A 20,575-nucleotide genomic window follows, 5' to 3' on the forward strand; every position below is an offset into this window, starting at 1 on the left:
ATGACAATAACATATACTTTGAACCAAAAGATGCAGAATGGTGGAATGGTATGTTTTAGGAATCAGTCCAGATGTGAGTTTTTTCCAAGCAACTTCACCAAAACCATATAACAGGGTGCTTTTTTTTTTTTTCTTTTTTTCCTGTACGCAGGCCTCTCACTGTTGTGGCCTCTCCTGTTGTGGAGCACAGGCTCCAGAGGCGCAGGCTCAGCGGCCATGGCTCATGAGCCTAGCCGCTCTGCGGCATGTGGGATCTTCCCGGACCGGGGCACGAACCCGCGTCCCCTGCCTCAGCAGACGGACTCTCAAACACTGCGCCAACAGGAAAGCCCTAGGGTGCATTTTCTTTAAGAGCGTCTCTATAATCATTTTCTAGAAAGTATAGTTATCTGAACTAACGTTTTTATATGAAGAACATATTGTCTTTGTGGTTCTAAAGACAACAGTGAAATAAAATTGTTTCACCTGCTGAAAAAAAAGAAATCCTTCTTTAGGATTCAGCAGGGCAAAGACAAATTGTCTTCACTTCCTGCCATTCTCTGAGGGCTCCTTCTGGTGACTCCCAGTTTTCTCTCCTCTGCAAAAACCTTTGGTTTTGTTAAAACTCAGATTGCTGCTTCTTCCTAAATATTTTTCATTAATGATTATTGGTACGTACATTATTTTATTTTATTTTTATATGCCAAATAAGGCAAGTGACACCTTGTGTCACATCAAGATAGTCTGCCCTCTCCGAATTTCAAACTTAGCGCCATTCTGTCAGGAAAGACACGCAGCCTGGTTGGTTTCAGGGGTAGCGGTTAACAGGAAATGACAAATCTCCCTCCCCTCAAAGTACTGTTTTCTGAATTAACATTTCTCCCAGTAGAGAAACACTGGTGTCTAAGGACTTCTCCACATGGGCCAAGGCTCCCATTTCACCCCTGCAGTTAGAGGGACCCAGCACTAGAGGGCCGTGCTGTCGATGCCATTCGCTGCTCATCCAGCGGTAGGACCCTGTGGACTTCTGAGTGGAGACAGTTGTGTTCGCATTTGACTAGTTTTTTTTCTTCACCTGCTCCGATTTTCTCAAACTCCCTTGCCTTCCGAAATTTCAATCACTGTTTCACTGCCCATAATCTCCTCTCTGGCCATAGTAGATGGAGTATTCTCTCTAGTCCAACCAATGAAGGGACGAATTACTGCCAAACTTACCTCCAGCCTAAACGCCTTTAAATCTGCACTTGGAACCACGTGGCCTGAGATCCTCTTCAAAATACCATCAAAAGGACCTCACAGTAATAATCGCCACTGTCTATTCAGTGCTGTGTACCACAGAAAGATAAAAATCGAATTACTCACATTGTTTTATTTAATCTAATTTAATTTATTCATGAACATATATCATTACCCCCTTTTTAGACGTGAAGCTGAGGCTCAGGGGAAAATTAATTCAAGTCACATGGCTGGTAAGTGGCAAAGCCAGTACTGGAAAGCAAATTTTTTTGACTCTAAAATGTGTGTTCTTTCTTCCATCTCAGCTCATGTTCTCTCCATGTTCCTTCTCCATGTGTCCTTGCATGTTCTCTTAACATATATTTACAGGTTTGAGAATTCCTTCACCAGTTAAAGAGATATCCCCACCTCCGAGGGCTTGCCAGATCTTGTAGATTATTCCTGCACATTCTTTTTCTTTTCACTCATTCCTTCAGCCATTCGTTGTACATAGTACTGTAGAGGAAATGCTGTGTCACATATAGGCCACCTCTTACTTCAGAGGCTAATGGAAGGAACATGGCCCAGCATCTGGGGCCCTTCCGTGTTTGAATAGCTTCTGGTTTCTTCACCTCTAGTCACATCATCTTGTAATCTTTCTGACACAGCTAAAGAAGTGTACTTCAAAACTCAGTTTGAAATGTAACTCCTCTGCTCAAAGTTCTTCAAAAGATCTTCCATCCCCTTAATCTGAATTTCAAACCATTACTCAACATTATGTACAATTTTCGAGCTTACTAAAAATTCATTTCTATCCGGAATGAATGTTTTATACCCAATTAAACAAGTTCTTCTTTCCTCAGAGAGAAGTTCCCATTTCCATGCCTGCGGCCTCTACACTCTTTTCTTGCCTCAGTTTTATTCTTTAATGCCCGTTCTTGATTCCTTTGATCTGATAGATTGTTTTTCTCTAAACTCCCACAGCTTTTTTATTTGTACTTGTTTTGTGTTTTTACTTTCCCACCATATATTTTTTAGGGGGTGCGTGTGGCTTCTTTTCTGAACATCTCCATCTCCCCAAGAGCAGTAACTATCACACTGTAACCTAGCACATTTGCAACACCTAGCTTGTAAACTTAAGTATTTGTTGATTTGTCCTGGAGAGTGGAAAGACCTGTGTTTTTCTGTTGTTGTTGTTTTTGTTGTTGTTTTAGAACAACTTTTTATAGATGTCAAGATAGGAAATGAAAAACAGACAATTTGTACCTTTCCTTTTCCACAATTGACAGCTTCCTGTGTTCAGGCCTTGACAGTGTTTTGTACCAAGGAGCTTTGTCTTGATATGTTTCCTGCTCCAAACAATATGTGACTTAATGACAAATTCTAAAATTCTACTGGCATGCTCTTAAAAGTTGTCCATATGATGCATATCAAATAAATTAATTTTAATACAATACAGGGATTGTTTGTTGTGCATTCTACTGGTAAGCAAAATGTGTTGGCTTCGAATCTGTACAGGATTTTGTTTTTGCATTGTCTAGTACTGTCTGATACTCATTTCTTTCCACAAAACTGTTGCCCTGGATTGTCTCATTTGTTTTATTTAGGGGAGAGAGACAGAGAGAGAGAGAGAGGGAGGGAAAGGGAGGAGAAGAGAGAATGGGAAAGAGAAAGAGTCATCTAAATCAGAAAGGAAGTCCACCCCCGAAACTTTCCAGTTTTTCCCCATAGAACGCTTTTCCTCTAACTGGCGACTTGGAGATGGTTTTTTTGCGAGGCAAGTCTTCCATCTCCCCAGGTTGCTGGCTTCCTAAATAAAGCATCTTTCTTTTTCCACCAATGCTTGTGTCTTGAACATTGACTTTTGAGCGATGAGCAGCCAAATATCAGTTCTGTTCCGGCTCCGGCCAGTAACATTCTGGCTGGTCTAAGGATTAAATGGACTTGAGACAGCTTAACAAGAGAAGATCAAACCAAACTTTAATAACATGTATATGTGGGAGAGACCCAGGAAAACTGAGTAACTTGACAAAATGGTCAAAATCCTCATCTTAAATACCATTCTCAGCTAAAGACAAAAGAGGATGTTGGGGTAGTGGCTTGGCACTTCAGCGGGGAGGGAGGCAGTTAACATGAAGGTGGGAAAACATATGGTTGGTAAACAAATGTTCGCTAGGCCAGGCAGAGACAATGGGAAATAGAGTGAGCTCTGATCTCTATGCCCTGCCAAGTTTCCCACTGCCACAACTAGCCCAGATTTTTTTGTAGATACCTCTGGTGATAGCTCTAGTCTGGAACAGGCCTTTTATCTAAATTCTTTTAGGCAGTTAAGGAGGAGGCAACAAGGAAAACTCCTGGAGTCTTGTTTCTTAAAAATAATCAGCCTAAATGAATCCTCATGCCAAAGGGATGCACTTGGGCTGGCAAATTTGGCTCCCCTACAACATGTTTACCTTGTATATACATGGGAGATATCCAGGAAAACTGAGTACAACTCCCTGAAATGCCCCGAGACACTACATTAAGTGCCATCTAAAGCTAAAGACAAAAGAAAGATGGTGGTGGTTGGGGACGTCAGTTACAGGAGGTTATCAGGAAAAACACAGTGAGCAAGGGTAATGTTCTTATGCACATTTAAGTCAGGTACTTTCTCCATTGATAAAAGTTTCTCTTCCTGGTAGGGATTCACCCTTACAAGTGGAGACTTCCCTTATAAATGTAAAGTTCCCTTTTAAAAGGGTAAAGTCTACTGTTTTTTAGTGCATCTCCTGTGTTTGTTTTCTTCTCAAAAATAATCAGCTCGGGCTTTTTATTTCATTGTTAAGGGAAGGGGAGGGGGACAAGTCATAAGGCTCAGGTTTTACAAAAGCGAGAACAAACAGAGCTTGCACACAGCCCCGGAGGAGGCGGGGGAGGGAGGCAGCAAAGTTTCTAGAGCTGCAGGAACAGAAGTGCCAATGAGAAATGCAGTGTGGTTCAAAGCTGTACTTTTATAGTCACTTCGGATACAGGTAAGGTGAAATAGGTAATTCCAAAAATGACCTTAGTGAATAAATATGTCGGCCCACTGAAGGCAAAAAAAATTAAAAAAATAAAAATAAAAAAAAGAATCAGCTCAAAATAATCCTTATGCCAAAGAGGCATATTTTGGGGTGGCGTATTCTGCGGCCCTTCAATTGGCTAGGGAAGAATCTGCTTCCAAGCCCCCTCAGTTTGTTGGCAGAATTTATTTCCTTGCAGCTTTAGGACTGAGGGCACAGACTTCTTGCCGGTTGTTAGCCGGAAGTATCTTTCAGTTCTCAGGGGCTACCTGCACTTCCTAGAGGTGCCTGAAGCTCCTTGCCAAGTAGGCTTTCCCTCCTTGACCATTTACATCATGAAGCCAGCAAGGATACTCTCTAGAGTGAATCAGCTAGCAAGAATGAGTCTTATACAGCTCAGTATAATCACAGGAATGATCCAATCATCTTTGCCATATTCTGTCAGTTAAAGTAAGTCCCAGATCCAACTCACACTCAAGGGGAGGACATAGACAAAAGCCCAAACACCTAGATGTGGGGCTCATGGGAGGGGTCTGTCCACCACACACATAAAATGGATAAATCTCAGAATAATTAGGCTGAATGAAAGGAGTCAATCAAAGTAAAGTACATACTGAACTATATTTATACAAAACTTTAGAAAAAGCGAGTTAATCTATAGTGACAAAATGCAGATCAGTTGTCCTGTGGGGATTGGGGACAGAGGGGGCAGGTGAAAAGAATTACAGAAGGGGACAATGGCGCAGTGGTTGAGAGTCCGCCTGCCAATGCAGGGGACACGGGTTTGTGCCCTGGTCCGGGAAGATACCACATGCCGCGGAGCGGCTGGGCCCGTGAGCCATGGCTGTTAAGCCTGCACATCCGGAGCCGCAACAGGAGAGGCCGCAACAGTGAGAGGCCCGTGTACCGCAAAAAAAAAAAGGGACAATGAGATTTTAGGGCTGATAGATAAGTTCACTATCTTGATTGGGATCATGGTTTCATGTGTATACATATGTCAAAATTCATTAAAATGTACTCTTTAAATATATGCAGTTCATCATATGCCAATTATACTTTAATAAAGCTGTTTTTTAAAATAAAAGCAAAAACTCAATTCTTTGGTCAACTTAAATAGGAAAAGGAAAATTTGCAATATACTTTCTTAAAATTAGTTATGAAAAGCCTACAAGTAAGGAACAAGAACTCTAGTTCATCAGTGGAAATGCATTAGAACCTGCGAAGTGCTCCCAGGAAAATTTGTCTGGTGTCCACTTGGTGGCTTATGAGAGTCCCACCCTTTGTATAGTCAAGGATGTCACTTCCTAGCAGGCTAAGAGCATTAAATTTGTGTACCTCAGGGAAAGAGGACACCCTTTCTTTCAGTTTGGGGTACTTTAGTGGCAATGTGGTAGAGTGAAGAGCATGTATGTAGCATCTATTATCCAAAAGAACAAATATTAATCTCAGAATGGGGTAAAATATTGCTTTATTGTTTCCTATTGATTCAACCTTCAATTCATTTAAAGTTGGGCTCAGATAGGGTCCTACAAGTCACTCTTCCCAGACTTTCCGACCATCTCCCCTACCAAATCCTGGGACACTGTGTTCCTCTGAATCTCTCTAAACCATGCTTCTCCTTTCCATGTGACCCTTACATGGGACATCTTCATTTTCAAGTCCTCAGGGGTACAGTCTGGGAATGTCCAACCCAATCAATCTTCAGCAACAGGTTCTTGGTTCCATCCTTAAGCTGCATCCTGCCTGTGGACTCTTGGAAAGAGGTTTGTGTGGTTGTCACTTGAAACTAACTTACCTCTGAATTTCTTAATGTTTAAAAAACTCATGTACTCATCTCTTCAGTGCTATACATTTCTTCAATTTTGGTCAGTAGATTTGTTCTTGAGAATCTAAGTAATTGAAATTCTACCTTGGTGTGTTTGTCCTGTTGAATATCTTTTTGATGAATTTATTTTAATGCTAATTGTAGTAATGACTTCTAAAATGAGGGACTAGAGAGATCAGACTCCAGTTTCTACCAGCTTCATCTGTCTTTCACTTTCTTCTCCTCCTCCACCTACATAAAGAAACTTTATCAAATATCAGAAGCCAATCAGCTATCACTGGGAACCATCAATGGGAAAATTCACACATATAACAGTTGGGAATAAGGAAGGAAGGACAGGTTTCTCCTAGGTGGACTCAAAGTTCAGACCTGGACAGATGGGTTTTTTTTCTCCTTAACAAAGAGTCAAGCCGACGAGGGTGGGATTCAAACCCACGCGTGCAAAGCACAATGGATTAGCAATCCATCGCCTTAACCACTCGGCCACCTCGTCCACTTACAGTGACCACTTGGCGTTCCTTATTTCAGAGTTTATACTAGGGAACTCGCTGGCTATCCCGGAGAGAAAGACGCTTAGGAGACGGCTTAGAGACGTCTGGGAGACGTGGAGGTGGCTAGCTTCCACACGAATGGACAAAGAACTGGGATGGAAAAGCTGCGACGGGGGCAAAAAACGGGCTTAGCTTTCCCAGGAGTCGTAAAATTGGTTGAGACGTGGTAGAAACACATCTGCCTGGGCTTTCACTCCCCTTTCTCAGGCTGCCTGGTCCCCGGCAGGAGGCGCCTCAGCGTCAAGTCCTGGCAGGCGGTGGGCGTGACGCGGCCAACCTGGGCTGAGCCAGTTTGCTGTCACCGTCCTTCGTCAGGGGAGCCTGGGCCCGCGGCCCGAGAGCGCGGCCGGCTGTCCGCAGGGGCAGAGGTTCCCAGAGCCGGTTCCACTGGAGTCGCTGTCAGGGGAGCTGACGAATGTGGACTCCTAATTCGTGGTTAATAAGACAGTCTGGAAAACTAGACGACGGATCTGAATAGGGCTCAATTTCTATTCCGTGTTATTGCCGCTTCTACAATACTTTCGGGTGACATTGCATAGAGAAGATTCTTTAACTTCGTGGGGCTCTCCTCCCGGGTCATCCGCATCTGAGGAACCATGAATTCTGTTTTCCTTCCAAATTCCTACGTGTTATTGAGTGGCTTTCTAGGGGAAATGTTTCCCAACTTTCATTCTATATTCCAAAGGATGAGATGCTAAAAATGTTGAGACTCACTTCTAGTGAGAAAATGATTCTGGAAAAGGGTGAAAAAAGCTATTTTAGCTGCTTTTTTTTTGGTTTTTGATTGGTTTGTTTCATGGAATGAATAAAATGCACATGAAGGAACGAGGAGTAGGGACTAATTCTGACTAATCATAATGAATCATAAATGCCTGACAAAAGAAGGTAATATCGAAGGTGAGTCTTGAAGAGCAAATTTTCTAGAGGTGCAAAAAATGAGGTTGTCCCAGACTGAGGAAAGCACGTGATCAAAGGTGAGTAGTATCTAGAAAACTGTTGGAAATCACTGTGGCTGGAGCGTTGAAGCACGTGAGTGGCTGATCAGGAAACATCACTAAATCTGAGAATGGAAGGTGGTCATGAAGATTTTTCTTTTGAAGCCCAAGCAAATCAACCACAACAGGATGAACAACAGGAAACACAGGGGAAATCCTGTAGGAACGGATCCCTGTGGCATTTTCACACTCTAAACGTGGGGACACTACCTTAGGTTGCTCTAACATCTTCTTGAGTGAAGACCACCCTTTGCTTGTCCCAAAGAATTAGTGTCTTTCTTAACCTGGAAAAGTCCTTATATTTTAGTGTTTGTTGCATTGTCCTGCCTGGATCTTCAACCTCAATTTAACCCACTTCCCTCCACCTTGTTTTCCATGCTTAGTCCAATTTATGATTTTGTATCAAGAAGAATCTATTTCCTGTCTCTTCTGACAAGCCTATTTCCTTCACGGTGTGCTCTCGACCTTTTTCATTTTAACCTGGATAAATTTTTTTATCCATAACTGGTTCTCAGTTTAAAGCTTTTTTTTTTTTTTTTTGCGATACGAGGGCCCCTCACTGCCGTGGTCTCCCCCATTGCAGAGCACAGGCTCCGGACGCGCAGGCTCAGCGGCCATGGCTCACGGGCCCAGCTGCTCCGCAGCATGTGGGATCCTCCCGGACCGGGGCACGAACCTGCGTCCCCTGCATCGGCAGGCAGACTCCTAACCACTGCGCCACCAGGGAAGACCCTAAAGCTTATTTTTTTAATTAAAAATTTAAAACCAAAGTTAACCACACATGTTTAAAAATATCAAGTAATTCAGAAATATGTGTATGTAAAAAAGTGTTCCTCTCCCTCTTTGGTAGAGGCAAAGATTTTCAGCCATTTGGCTTTTTGTTTGTGTTGTTTCTGTTTTTACCAACATGTCTCCAAATATCATGCTATGGCAGAGATGGCTAGTTGCCATCAATATTTGTGCTTTCCTTCCAAGAAATGGAAATTTAGTAGAGTTCATAGCCACTCACAGGAAGATTACAATGCACAGCTTTCCTTGATGTATGGTCATGTGGCCAATTTCTAAACTAGGACATTAGAGAGAAAGTGGATGTAAAACTTCCAGGTTATGTCCAGAAGAGGAAGGAAGTACCATTCACTTCTCTCTTCCTACTGCATCTGCTTGCTGGAAAAGGCAACAACATAGGAATGAAGGTGTCCTGAAATATAAAGAGATTGGACCCAGCAACCCATAGAAAGGAGGGATCCATGAGACAGAAGAATGGAACCAACATCCTGGAGCCAAAGTATCACCCTGCTCTTGATTATACCTTCAAACTATTACATGAGAGATCAGTAAACTTCTGCTTCCTTTAAGCTACTGTTCATTGGAGTCTTTGTTACAAAGACAAAATTGTATTCTAATTAATACTGATGCTTTTATTTCTACTTTTTGATTTTTTAAGTTTAGTATTTTCTATTGATTACCCCTTATACAAAAAGAAGATTCACTTCTCTTTTTTCACCCTAAACACCACCATATACAGATACAGATACTCTTCCTATCAAAGTTTCTTCCAAATATAATTATATCATAATGTGTATTGAATTAGTATCACTGTTCATATATTATGATTGGCAAATATCATTCACTGATCTCTCATGATATTTTGTTTCCTGAACATTAGTTTTTTTCTCAAATTACCACAAATAACCATAAATTTTTGACAAAAGAAATTGGGTGTTTTTTATACTTGCTATACGCTTTTCATCCCGAGGTCTTCCTTCACCATCATCTGCATACTTTCTTCCCTCGGAGACCCCATTTCCCAAGTAAGTAGCTTCCTGAGAAAGAGTTTATTGGAGATAAGACTTTCAAATATTTGGGTATTGGAGAATATCTTTCAAGTTTCTCTAACACTTGATTGAATACTTGGTTGGGTATGGAATGCTAGGCTGGGGAATATTTTCTTTCTTCTAGCTTCCAGTATTGCTTTTGAGAATTACAAAGTCATTCTAATTACTATGCTTCATTTGCAATTAGTTTTTCTCTTTCAGGATGATTTCTTTGTCCTCAATGCTCTGAAATGTCTGAAAGTTATGCCTTTGTATGTTTCTATTTTCATTCACTGTTCTGGGACCTCCATTACATCATTAAATTTGGAAAATCATGTATTTCAGTTTGAGAAATTAGCTTGAATTTTTTGTTTCTAATTTTCTCACTTATGTGTTCTCTATTTTCTTGCTTTACCTTTTTTCTGGAGTTTCTTATTCTTGGATTTTAAACCTTCAGGATGTCTCCTCTACTTTTTATTTTTCTAAAAAATTATTATTCTCTCCTAGTTACATTCCGTTCATACTTTTTAAATAGACTCTATTTTTTTAACATCTTTATTGGGGTACAATTGCTTTACAATGGTGTGTTAGTTTCTGCTGTATAACAAAGTGAATCAGTTATATATATACATATGTTCCCATATGTCCTCCCTCTTGCGTCTCCCTCCCTCCCACTCTCCCTATCCCACCCCTCCAGGCTGTCACAAAGCACCGAGCTAATATCCCTGTGCCACGCGGCTGCTTCCCACTAGCTATCTACCTTACTACGTTTGTTAGTGTGTGTATGACTCTATTTTTTTTTGGTAGTTTTAGGTTTACAGAAAAATTAATTCAAAAGTACAGAGTTCAAAAAAAAAAAAGTACAGAGTTCACACATACCTCCTCCCATCCCTCACAGCTTCTCCTATTATTTACATCTTATATTATTTTGGTACATTTGTTACAACTGATGAACCAATATTAATATATTATTATTAACATGATTCATGTTAGGGTTTACTCTTCCCTTTAGACAGTCTATGCATTTTGACAAATGTATAATGACACGTACCCATCATTACTGCATCGTACAGAATAGTTACGCTGCCCTGTGCTCCACGTCTTCATCCCTACAGCCCCCATAACCCTGAGAACTCCTGACATTTTGTTTCTATACTTTTACTTGTTCCAGAATGTCGTATAGTTGGAATCATACAATATGGAGCCTTTCAAATTGGCTTCTTTCACTTAGTAATATGCTTTTAAGTTTCCTTCATGTCCTTTTGTGGCTTGATAGCTAATTTCTTCTTATTACTGAATAATAGTCCATTGTACAATGTACCACGGTTTGTTTATCCATTCATTTACTGAAGGACATTTTGGTTGTTTCCAAGTATTGACAGTTATCAATAAAGCTGCTATAAATATTCATGTGCAGGTTTTTTTGTGGACATAAGTTTTCAACTCATTTGGGTATATACCAAGGAGCATGACTGCTGGAGTTGCCTTTATATTTTTACTCCACATTCTTGAGGATGTCTTTTACATTTTATTCCAATTACTCCATTACGTTTTTCATATCTACTCTCACAACTTCAATTTTAAGAGACATCTGTACTTAAGAGTTACCCAGCATTCTCTTTAAAAAACAAGAATAGTTATAATAACTTTCCTGAGATGTTTTCTCCTCTCTGCATTATATTTTCCTCTATTTTTTTAGTTCACTTTTATCTCTGTCTTTCATATTAGACATTAACTTTAGATGTCTAGTGATCTTTGGTTCCTGATCTATAGATATAATTAGGCCCTACAAATAACTGAAAATGAGATTATGAGTCCAGTTTATTGATTGTGGGCTATATGATTAAGTGATCTGCCTGTGCCATTTACTATCAGACAATACGTTTAACTCATCCTTCTTGGGATAGTAAAATCCCTTGAAGAAGGATCATTCATTCAATCTGCTTAGATGGCATAAAACTGACTTCTTGAATTCTGAGAAAATTCTTAAAGGACAGGAGTTGGAGGAAATCCTTTTTGAATCTCAAGCTTAATGAATGACACCATCTACTCCAAATTATAAAGTTAAATTACAAATAAATTATAAATTTATATTTGTATATACAAAGAGACAGTATATTACACACCACTTCTGAATAAGGACCTGTGTCTTCATACTTAATGGGTTCCCAAAGCTGATCAAGGAAAGGTAAAAAGATCCATACTATTTCAGAACACCAAGATGAGCAGGGCCAGGTAAGCCTCTGTGGTGTCATAAAGCAAGGAAGAAACTGCGGTGGTGTGTGTGTGCGTGTGTGTATGTGTGTGTGTCCACTTTCAGTTTGGGCCACATAACCACACAGTTATTCTGAGGAAATAATTTAGCTAGCATGAGCAAAGTAACTGGATTAATACCTTCCTCTCCATCTATTTTTCATCTTCCAAATTTCCATACTAATCAGTTCACCTGAGCGTTTTCAACAATTCCAAAGTGAGAGCTTTTCTTGGGGCCAAGGATAAGGCTACTGGTAAGTTTCCACGTTTGGGGTGGGGAAGACCTTGAACTTCCAGTATTAGCGATTGCTCCTCGTTGTTTTTCTCTCCGGGGGGAAAAACTCTGGCCGGCAATATTCCCCGGAATCTACAGGTAGGCTTTGGTGCTATGTGCTTCTGTGAGAGTTCTACACTTCTTCACAGGACGCATGATAATTGTAAACATTTAGTTACTTGTGATATTAAATTCCATTGAAACAAAACCTTTTATTATAATTTTTAATTCCTGGTCCTCCATCGCATTCCTGGCATCCAGCCGAGGCTGACACGCAGTATTCACTGAATATCGATTCGTTGAGTGAAAAAGTGAATGAACTTTGACCAGGGAATGCAGGTCCGTGGCGCAACGCAGGAAAAGAAAGAGGCAGATTACAGTGGGATTAAATGTAAACGGTCGATTACAGTGGGAGCCGCGGCAGCAGCAGCTGGGGTGACTTACTTTAGTCAGTGCGGTAGCAGTAAATGCTGCGATTCCGAAAATGATCACTCAAATTGGACGTAGCAGTGGAAATGAATATTCACGTCTCTACGAGACGAAGGAAGGTACAGGTTGACCATAATTCACGCTTCCCCGCCCTACTCAGTCAAGTGCGCACACGCACGTACGTATGCACGTACACACGTACGCACAGACTAGATGCCCAAGGCCTTCCTTCTTGACTTTCGGGAAGGGATCCACTGGAGAACTGGAACTGGGCCGGCGCCAGCAAACTCGCATCAACACTCCTGATACCTCCCAGTCAAGGAGATCTGGAATTAAGCACCCAGCTTCTCCGAAGGCAATCCTGCTGTCAATGTAATGAAAGCCCATGTTTTTGGCAATAGTATTAGAGAAAACACTTTTTCTGATTCCTTATTCCAACTGGTCGAAAAGGAGGTGGGCTCGTCCGGGATTTGAACCCGGGACCTCTCGCACCCGAAGCGAGAATCATACCCCTAGACCAACGAGCCACCTCTGCAAAATACCAAGCACGCCCATACTTAATATAAAGAGAATTAGAATCAGATTTCTTTTTCCACACTTTGAGTCAGAAGGATGAGCCCCAACTTTCCTGACTATTTAATCAATATAACTGTATTTAAATTGCAACTAATATACATTTTGGGGCCTTACGATGACCTCTTAGCTTAGGCTCAAGTTACTAAATTTTTCATCCTTCCTCCGGTCAGTTGTGTAATAACCACTCCTAAGTGAATTCCATCAGTAGACTAATCTGTGATTTAATTGACAAGATTACATAATAAAGGTTACATTAGGGCAGTACTCTATTTTTCATCCTTATTTTTAAATTGAAATATAGTTGAGTACAATATTATGTTAGTTTCAGGCTTGATCCATATTTTTATCTGAAGAAGTACATATTCCCAATTTCATTATGTATTGATACTTCGTGGTGTGACAAATAATTTGAGTGACATTCATGTTAGTTTTCTATACTTTACTTTCATAGCGGAAATTGTCTGACATTTTCTTTGACAAGTCCCCTAAAACTTGCTTTTTCATAAGTAAGCATTTTTGTCAAGATATTATTTCAACATGTGGTCCCCTAAAACAGGATTGTACCCCAAGTACAGGTCATTATTATTGCATCTGTTTTATGACTTTGAAATCTCTGTATTCTGCTAGGACTGAGAACAGAATCCTTCAAAGATTTAACACTTTAGAAAACAGCTTGCAAAGACCTTCTCTTCAGGACAAGCAGTTGTCTTCAAATTCTTTATAGATTGGCATCCCATCTTGCTGAGTTTCTCATAAGACTTCTCTGAAAAATGGCAATGCTGACAAATGAATGCTTAGTTTGGCTCCCTCTTGTATATCTCTTTAGCTTTAGAAGAAGGTTTTGGCTTTTCAGTAAGGATTGAGAGAGGAATCTGAAGTGCCAGCTCCTTTGAAAGATGGTTCTTTTTCCGTGTTTATGTCACATCCTTATGACACCTCATAATCATAGCTAAAACCTCATAGCTAACTCCTGTTCGTTCATCATAAACCAGCCATTATGAATGTTTGTGTCCCTCCAGATTCATATGTTGAAATCCTAACCCCTAATGTGATGGTATTAGGAGGTGGGGCCTTTGGGAGGTAATTAAGTCTAAAGGAAGTCATGAAGGTGGAGCCTTCATGATGGGATTAGTGCCCTTATAAGAAGAGACCATAGGCCCCTCTCTCTCCCACACCCCCAAAGAAGAAATCATGTGATCAACAGCAATATGGTGCCTACAAACTAGGAAGTGGACTTCACCAAACACTGAATCAACTGGACCTTGATCTTGGACTTCCCAGCCTCCAGAACTGTGGTAAATAAATTTCTATTGTTTAAACCATCCAGCCTCCAGTATTTTGTTATAGCAGCCTGAGCAGACTAAGACACCAGCTTAGACTTCGCTTGCCTAATAAGCCCTCACTAAATTCACTGAACTGCGATGCTGTTGCTTCTCGCTTTTCTTCCTCCACTTCTAAGCTACACGGTTAACTTACTCTCCACCTAGTATCTAAATTACCAGGCTCTGTATCTGCAAAATAATATTAAATAAACAGTTAAAAAATCAACAATCAAAATGAGGCATGGGGTTATGGTTGTAAAAGTACATGTTAATGACAGATGAAGTTAGGGGCCAATTAGGAGAGGGACTTGAGGAGATTCTTTTTCTTTATGAATCTAAAAAGTCGATGACCTGGAGAACTCAAGTCAATCTATGTTGGGTGACACATTTATTGGGAACCTCAGTGTCTCCTCAGATAAATAGGTGGGTTTGAACTTCAAGGCTCCCATTAATGTTATCAGCTCCAGTAAGACACACATGCCATCTTTCAAGGGACAGTAAAATCTGACAAATTTACACTTAGCCTTTCACTGCTTCTGATTAAATAGTTGTTACTTGACAGACACACCACTCTAAGACACCCAGAGCAGTTTTTGGAATGAGAATTTTTTCTTCGCTATTCACAAGAGGATGAAAAATGGACTGAGCGGGTGTTACTTTTATATCTACTCTGGCTGCTGGGAGGGGTGAGAGGTTACATAAATTTCTAAAAAACCTTTGCAAGGCATTTACAGTCAGCATTTAAGGATCAACTAAAGGCAATCTGCAAACACGGTATACTCCTCCTGGTGGTTTTTTGGCAGAGCCTTTCTACGTGAGGACCAGCATAACCGTGAAGAGTTATCTGGCCATGAGGCCTAGTGATGTTTAAATCTCTGCCGATGTAGCTTCGCTAGTGAGATTATTTTTCAAGCCTATAATTAAGGAACATGGGTCCAGTATCAAGAAGGAGAATTTCCAGAAGTTTTAAACATTTAATCATGGTACATATAAAGCCCAACTTATCTTCTGATTCTGACCTAAAGTCTTCATTTATCATCATCTATATATCTCTATCTATCTATCTATCTCACTAGTAAGCATTTTTCTGATTTGAGACTTTCAAAATGGGTTAGACTCAGATACTATCCCGAAGTACATAATGGATCAGCTCCCTCATGGACTAAAGAAAACCCAGATGTTTCTGGATGGCAGCTGGGAAACGATCAGCTGTTTTTGCCCTGGGTCCTGGCAGCTTCTTCTTCCATAAGTGACAAAAGAGCTCAGAGTCTTCTCTCTTACAGCCTGCCCCTCACCAGCCCTGCCTCCAATGGCCTCTCTTCCAAAGCCAAAGGCTGTCCCAATCCACGGGTGTCAGGTATACTCACCTTGGTGGCTCTGTGCAGCACTGGGTGGTCTTCTGGCAGAGCAGCGCCAGCCAGGCCCTGTTTATATTTCCCAGAGTCCCAGTACTCATGCCTAACTCTCACTGTTGTCAAGATGTCAACATCATAAGTTTTGCCTTCACAAGGGGTAAAGAGCTTCTGCACAGTGTTGATCCCTGGAGCACATCTCTCTCCTCTCCCTCATGCTCCATAATTTGCTGAGCCCAGAAACATTCCAAAGCCAGTTATAGTCAGCGGACAGTAATGAGTAGGAGGCACTGTGAGGATGAGTAGTTACCACTGCACAGCTCCCTGAGAGATTCAGGTTTCCTAGACGTTACTGCAGCCTCCTGCCATGCCCTCCACTCACCACCAAAGCTCAGGAACAATCTGGAAGAAACATCTGAGAGTCAGAAGTGGTCATTTAAAAAAAAAATTTATAACTATCTTATTTTTTTTTTTGTGGTACACGGGCCTCTCACGGTTGTGGCCTCTCCCGTTGCGAAGCACAGGCTCCGGACGCACAGGCTCAGCGGCCATGTCTCACGGTCCCAGCCGCTCCGCGACATGTGGGATCTTCGCGGAACCGGGACACGAACCCGTGTCCTTTGCATCGGCAGGCAGACTCTCAACCACTGCGCCACCAGGGAAGCCCGTATAACTACCTTCTTCATTGATAATGAAAAATCATTCAGTGTTAGAAGAAGGATACTGGATACCCATGATAGGTAGTATCTAGAAGACAGCAAAAGAGGAAACTTCTGGCATGCTGGGTTCTCGATCTGGGTGCTGGATATATGCATATGAATCAGTTCACACAACTAATTGAGATGTTCACTTATGATTTATGTACTTCCTTGTATGTTTATTTCTATTAAAAGTTTACTGCCATTATATAGAAACCCTCTCTGATCACAGTAATGCTCTTTTATCTTAACTACTTTGCCTTGTATTAATATGGGTTCTCCAACATTCTTATTGTTTGGTATTAGTCAAGATATCTTATTCCATAATTTTATTGTCAACCTAATCTGTCATTAGGTGTTGGATAGGTCTCTTGAAAATGGAAAATAGAAGCACTTAATATCTAGTTTTATATAATATAATATAATATGATATGATATAATATAGTATTCACAGGCAGAAAAGAATAATGGTTTGATCTATGGCCTCTAGAATTACCTTTCCTGAGTTTGATGCCACTAATTGCCAGCTCTGAGACCTTGGGAAAATTACTTTGTGCTTTCTCACCAGTAAATTGATGATAGTGAAATTAAAATTTTAATATATAGGAAGCATTGTATAAATGTTTGATGTTTGAAAGAGTAAAGCTTGTCTGGATTGAAAGAGTAAAAAATCAGCTCATACTGAAAAAGGAAAAAAAAAACCCAAACACTGCCATTCACCCAGCTGGGAGAACATATACAGATAAAGCAGGCTGCAAAATTAATAGGAAGCATTTTTTCATGTGCCTGTTGGCCATCTGTATATCTTCTTTGGAGAAATGTCTATTTAGGTCTTCTGCCCATTTTTTGACTGGGTTGTTTGTTTTTTAGATGTTGAGCTGTATGAGCTGTTTGTATATTTTTGGATATTAACCCCTTGTCAGTCACATTGGTTACAAATATTTTCTCCCATTCCATAGGTTGTCTTTTCATTTTGTTCACGGTTTCCTTTGCTGGGCAAAAGCTTTTAAGTCTGATTAGGTCGCATTTGTTTATTTTTGCCTTTATTTTATTTTGCCTTTGGAGACTGATTTAAGAAAATATCGCTATGATTTATGTCCAAGAATATTTTGCCTATGTTCTCTTCTAGGAGTCCAATGGTGTCATGTCTTATATTTAGGTATACTTGTTGAAGAGAATGATTGTATCTTGTTTTAATGAATAAATAAATTGAAAATAGTGGGGGGTTTTTAGACATCATTTGATAGTTCCCTGGTACTCCCTACAATACAATCAGCCTTTTTGTTATCAAAGAGCTACAAAGTAATCCGGTTCTACCTTAATTTAACTGAAGGATTTCTTAAATTGGAACCATTAAATATAGGTATTTGGTACAATGCATAGTTCTGGCATTAAGATATCTGATGAATCCATTTGGAAAAAATATTTGATGCTTTTAAATTTGTTACACATGTTTATGGTACAAAATCTTAGAATTGATATAAGCAGGCTTTACTCCATTTTTAAGACTCTCTCTACCGTATTCCATTATTGTCCTTGTACGCTAAGGTTTTTTATCCCTGTTCTAAACAATGGTAAGTGCCTACTTTTTGGCTTCATTATAACATGTCCACACAGTTTTTGAATAACTCAACTACATTATTATGTTATAGTAAATTTGTTTATGAGCTTATTTTCCTCACATTACTGTGGCTTGCTTGAAGGCAAGGACTATGTTATTTACCTTAGTTTCATAGCTTTCCTGTGAAAGTTTCACAACCTTTTCCTAATATCTAGCATGGAGAACAAGAAAAAACACTCTCCAACTTGGTCATTGGTAATTGTAGGAAAAGCAAGAGATATAAGAGCCTGGAAGAAATTAAGAGCATCATTTTAAAATTTAATCATGAAGAAAAGATTATTGAGCACTAAGAACAGACAGGAAGTATCTATATAAATAAGGAGATGTTGTGTGATTGCTGGCACAAAATGGTTAATGGTAAATTGAAATTTGAGTTCTCCAAATAAGTGCTATTCTGTGCTTATCTCTTAAAAATTCAAATTGAATTTAGAAATTTAAATTAACTCTAGAATCTTAAAAAGAAAATAATTTAAAATAGAAGAACACATGACTAAATTGTTACATATCTAAAGGAGTGTCAGGTAGGAGGCAGAAACTGATAATAATTTTAGAACACACAGCTATGGCTGGTGGACATGTCAACTGCCTCTTACCTTTCATGTATTTTTAATTTTTCTTACCAGTAGGAAAGAAGTAAGATGATGAGCTCTGCATCAATTTTTTCCTGTGAAATCGCACATGAAATTAAAGGAAATAATGGCTGAAAAATCTCAAATTTGGTGAAAGACATAAAGCTCCAGATATAAAAAATCTCAGAGAACTCAAAACTGTTTATACTCAGGCCAATCATAGTCAAGTTTGTAAAAATTAAAATATAGAAAAAATCTTGTAACTGGCCCAAGAGAAGCAATACTTTTACCTATAAGGGAACAAAAATTCTCAAATGACAGTGAATTTCTTACAAGAAATGATGGACCTGAGACAAAACTCCATTGATCACCTAATCCTATAAAATCCCTTACTCTAACTGGTGGTCCACAATGACACTATGGATCTTCAGGAATTATTGTCAATTCAGAGCCTGTGTCTATTAATCTCTGAAAATACTGATTACATTTCCTTTCCCATTACATAGTGCTCTAGTAAATGACTGCAGGCCCTTCTGGGGAAGGCTGAGAGGTAGATTAACAGTATACAATTTTGGCAGTGTAGCAGGGATGGGTTCCAGTCTTCTTCATCCCAGGCGTTCCAGATCTGTGAATTGGCTCAAGTCTGGGAATTGATTGATGATCTGTTTTAGTAATACATGTCAGATTTCTGTTCACCAGATCTGAGGCTTTTCTCCTTATACAGTTCAAGTAAGACTTCAGTAGACCTCTCATATGCTTCAGCTCTACAGACACCATAATCAACCAGTCATTACCAAAGATTTATGTCAGTCAGCCTATTCTGATTAACATCTGTAATTGTACCCACTTTGTCTTTGATGATTAAATGCTACCACTGGCCCCTGTCACCTTGAGTTCCAGTCATCACCATTATGTTTAGGGATTCCAGTACAGTAGGGAAGACCCACGATAAAGCTCTTCTTTTATGCTGGGGCTATCCTCATGAATTTACTAGTCACAGCCATGGTGAAAGGCATTCCTCTGGAACCCCTTGGTTTGGATGAACAGAACCAACACAAACATTGTCTCCAGCATCCCTAAGACTTTGGGTACTTCCCTCTACAGTATAGTAAGAAGGTCCTGAGATTTCAACTTCATTTAGTGTAGGCCATATGTGGGTCTATTTTTTAATCAACAAACATAGACAACTTTTAGAGTCATTCCTAGGCCCTCAAGTTAAAATTTTGAATTCATAATCTCTGTTCAGTAGTCCCATATCAATACATTTTACCTGATCTAACTTTATATTACTTTCAGCTTGATCCCGTACCCTTAAGATCCATTCCCACGTGCATATCTCTAGCTGGAATCACAAGCAATCTGGGAACTGTTTCTGAATTAGTTTCTGCATTGCAGATGGCTTTGCTCTAAAACCTGTTCCAGAATTTTCATGTTTCCAAAGAGCATCCTGAACTGCCATAGTCATGTTGATCATAACTAGATCACCTATTTCATAAGCCGCTAATGGAAAATCTGCCTCCTTCATGTCTGGGCCTGACCCAAACCAAAACATCACACTGAATCCAATCATGTTTATACATCTAGTTTTGAAGTTACAGGAAATATGGGGGATGACAGCATATGTAATGACACCATGGGAATGAATAATATTCAGATGTCAAAAGTTCTGTTGCACAACAGTCCTGGTTTCAGAAAAAAGTAAATGATATGAAATTTTAAAAGAGGAGTGAAAATTTTACAGACACTTGTTAAAGAGACTTAAGAGACAATTGAAAAGAACACAGTGTTGGATCTTTCTGGAGTCTTGTTTCAAATAAATCATATGACTACTGCTACTAATAACAACAATATAGTCACAAAGATTACTGAAGGTCTGCTTCGTATTAGGTGTTATTAAAGAATTAGTATAATTGTGGGGTGTGATATTGGCATTGTATTATTTTGTAGTATGTATTAGCAATGTATCCTGAAGTATTTACTATGGAATAAAATAATATCCTGAATTTACTTTAAAATATTCTAGCATCGTAGGGAAAAAAGAGACAGGATACTTGAAAAGGA

The 20,575-nt window shown here is 39.7% G+C and overlaps 2 non-coding genes across 2 annotated transcripts; both read right to left on the reverse strand.

The window, feature by feature from the left end:
• Positions 1 to 6,471: 6,471 nt before the first annotated feature.
• Positions 6,472 to 6,553, reverse strand: TRNAS-GCU (transfer RNA serine (anticodon GCU)). The gene has a single exon. It is a non-coding gene; the product is annotated as a tRNA-Ser (tRNA).
• A 6,278-nt stretch (positions 6,554 to 12,831) lies between these two features.
• TRNAP-CGG (transfer RNA proline (anticodon CGG)) lies at positions 12,832 to 12,903 on the reverse strand. The gene has a single exon. It is a non-coding gene; the product is annotated as a tRNA-Pro (tRNA).
• Between the last annotated feature and the right edge of the window lie 7,672 nt (positions 12,904 to 20,575).

The sequence above is a fragment of the Phocoena phocoena genome, chromosome 10, assembly GCF_963924675.1.
Source record: "Phocoena phocoena chromosome 10, mPhoPho1.1, whole genome shotgun sequence".
NCBI classification, from domain to species: domain Eukaryota; kingdom Metazoa; phylum Chordata; class Mammalia; order Artiodactyla; family Phocoenidae; genus Phocoena; species Phocoena phocoena.